Here is a 3205-nt window from a genome sequence, read left to right as displayed (position 1 = left end):
CAAGTGCACATTTGCTCAAAACAAATTGGTTTTTCTTGGTTTTGTGGTTTCCGCTAATGGGATTGAAGTTGATTCTTCCAAGGTGGAGGCCATCCATAATTGGCCTACCCCTACAAATGTTGGCCAAGTCCGAAGCTTCCATGGACTTGCCGGGTTTTACCGCCGCTTTGTCAAAGACTTTAGCACCATTGCTTGCCCTTTGAATGAGCTTACCAAGAAGAATGTTCCGTTTGTTTGGGACAAGGCCCAACAAAATGCTTTTGATGAGTTGAAGAAACGCCTTACCGAAGCTCCACTTCTTGTTCTTCCAAATTTTGCAAAAACTTTTGAGATTGAGTGTGACGCAAGTGGGCTTGGTATTGGTGGTGTTCTTATGCAAGAGGGCAAACCCGTGGCATACTATAGTGAGAAGTTAGATGGCGCACGCCTCAACTATCCTATATATGACAAGGAGCTCTACGCTTTGGTTCGTGTTCTTGAAGTTTGGCAACACTATCTTTGGCCAAAAGAGTTTATCATTCATTCCGACCACGAGTCCTTGAAATATTTGAAAAGCCAACACAACTTGAACAAACGACATGCAAAATGGGTCGAGTTCATTGAGTCCTTCCCATATGTGATCAAATACAAGAAGGGCAAGGACAATGTTGTGGCGGATGCTCTTTCCCGCAAAAACACCCTTTTGCTAACTCGTTTGGATTTTCATGTTTTGGGACTTGAAGAGATCAAAGAACTCTATCCTTCCGATTCTTTCTTTGCTCCCATTTTTGAGAAGTGCTCCGTTGAGCGAGGAGTGGATGATTTCTATTTGCATGATGGCTATTTGTTCAAAGCCAACAAGATTTGCATTCCCGTGTCTTCGCTTCGAAAATTGCTTTTGCAAGAGTCACATGGAGGAGGTCTTATGGGCCACTTTGGCCGTGACAAGACATATGCCATGCTCTCAACCCACTACTATTGGCCAAAGATGAAGCGAGATGTGGAGCGCCTTTGCCGTCGGTGCACAACATGCTTACAAGCTAAGTCTACCTCCAACCCTTATGGTCTTTACATGCCATTGCCTATTCCTTATGCACCATGGACCGATATTAGCATGGATTTCGTTCTAGGCTTGCCTCGCACTAAGAATGGTCGTGATTCCATATTTGTTGTAGTGGATAGATTCTCTAAGATGGCTCATTTCATACCTTGCCATAAGAGCGACGATGCTTCACACATTGCTTCATTGTTTTTCAGGGAAATCGTTCGCCTACATGGAGTACCACAAAGCATTGTGTCGGATCGAGACGTCAAGTTCATGAGTTATCTTTGGAAGTCGATCATGGCGAAGTTTGGAGTCAAGCTCTTGTTCTCATCATCATCGCACCCGCAAACGGACGGCCAAACGGAAGTGGTCAATCGAAGCCTCTCCACCCTCCTACGGGTCCTCGTGAAGAAAAACTTGAGGTCATGGGAGGAGTGCCTTCCCCACGCCGAGTTCGCCTACAACCGCGCCAAGCACAAGACTACATCAAGGAGCCCCTTCATGGTCGTCTATGGCTTCGAACCTTACACGGCACTCGACATACTTCCGCTTCCTCTCCACGAGCGCATCAACATGGACTTCGACAAGCGCGCCGCCGCCGTCAAGAAACTACATGAAGAGACAAGGGCAACCATACAAGAACATGTTCTTCGTCAAGCCAACCGCCTCAACGCCAAGAAGAAGGCAAGGATATTCGAAGAAGGAGACCTCGTTTGGATCCACCTCCGAAAGGAAAGGTTCCCTCATGAGCGCAACTCCAAGCTCAAGCCAAGAGGAGATGGCCCCTTCAAGGTCCTCAAGCGCATCAATGACAACGCTTACGTCATCGACATACCAACATCCAAGTACTTGGTGAGCAACACGTTCAACGTCTCGGACTTGTCACCCTATCATGGAGATGAGGAGGTGCAAGAGTCGAGGACGACTCTTTCCCAAGGGGGGGGAGATGATGTAGCCGGTCACCGACGTCGCTACACCAAGACCAACAAGTCCCCCAAGTGGACCGATGACACGAGCCCGAGTCAAAGCACTACATGATGAGGTGAACTCGCTCCTCACCACCCTTGATCTTGGTACACCTTTGGATGGATTGCTACCTCATGCCGACGTGTTATGTGTCATTAGGTACAAGGAGCATCAAGGTCACCAAGAGGAGGATACGCCATGGTCAAAGGGAGGAGAGGAGCAGCTGGACAAGAAGATGGACATGAAGATGGACATGGAGCTGGACAGGAAGTCGCCCGAAGAGCGCAAGGAAGAGAAGACGGACGGCCGGCCCAGAACCCGGTCGACCGGCTCTGACCGGATCACCCGGTCCACGGCCAGTCCGACCGGCCTCCTGACCGGACCACCCGGTCAGCAACCGGGATTCGCGCTCGTGACATCCGGGCGCCATCCAGGGGACTTGGAGCCTCGTCCGGTCGCCGCCCGGTCCCAGGCCCGGTCTGAAACCGGACCGCCCGGTCACAGGCCCGGTCGACCGGCCCCCTGACCGGCCTGCCCGGTCACAGGCCCGATCGACCGGCCTCTGACCGGCCTGCACGACTTAAGTTATATTTTCGGCCCGAACTTACCTTTTCGGCCCATGACGCCTTGTAAGACTATAAATACCCCCAGGACGCCCCTTTAGCTCTTTAGACTTGTTTTGAACTCAAACCTAAATTTGAGCTTAGTCTCCCTTGGGTATCATCCCTCTGTAATCAAGGCACCTTGGTTGTTGATTTGGAACTTGTTGAGTGAGATTCTAGTACAAGATACTCTCTCTCCCTCACCAAGCTCTTCTTCTCCAATCCCAATCTCTCCCCGGGGAATTCTACCGCGTGTCTCTTCCTCGGAGATTCTATTGGCGTGGTCCATCGAGCCACGGAGGTAAGCATCGGGTGTATCGGGTGTGTGTGTGTGTGAGTCTCGGAGTTCCTCGTGTTCATCGCCGTGTTCTTCGTGTTCCTCGCGTTTTCCCATCTTCCCCCTTGGTTTCGAAGTCAATCCGCGAGATCGGGCCACACACGGGGTCTTAGACCTCATCAGCATATTCATGATCATTGCATTTTTCTGATCAAAATGCTTGCCTGTTAAAGCTTGCCGAGGAACATCCGGAGAACTTGCCGTATCTCACCACACCACTTCGAGATCCTATCCGGGAAGAAGCAAATGCTGGAACACACAACGTATGCAAGTCTT

The sequence above is a fragment of the Lolium perenne genome, chromosome 4 (genome assembly GCF_019359855.2).
Source record: "Lolium perenne isolate Kyuss_39 chromosome 4, Kyuss_2.0, whole genome shotgun sequence".
NCBI lineage: Eukaryota > Viridiplantae > Streptophyta > Magnoliopsida > Poales > Poaceae > Lolium > Lolium perenne.
Note: the sequence above shows the minus strand (reverse complement) of the source record.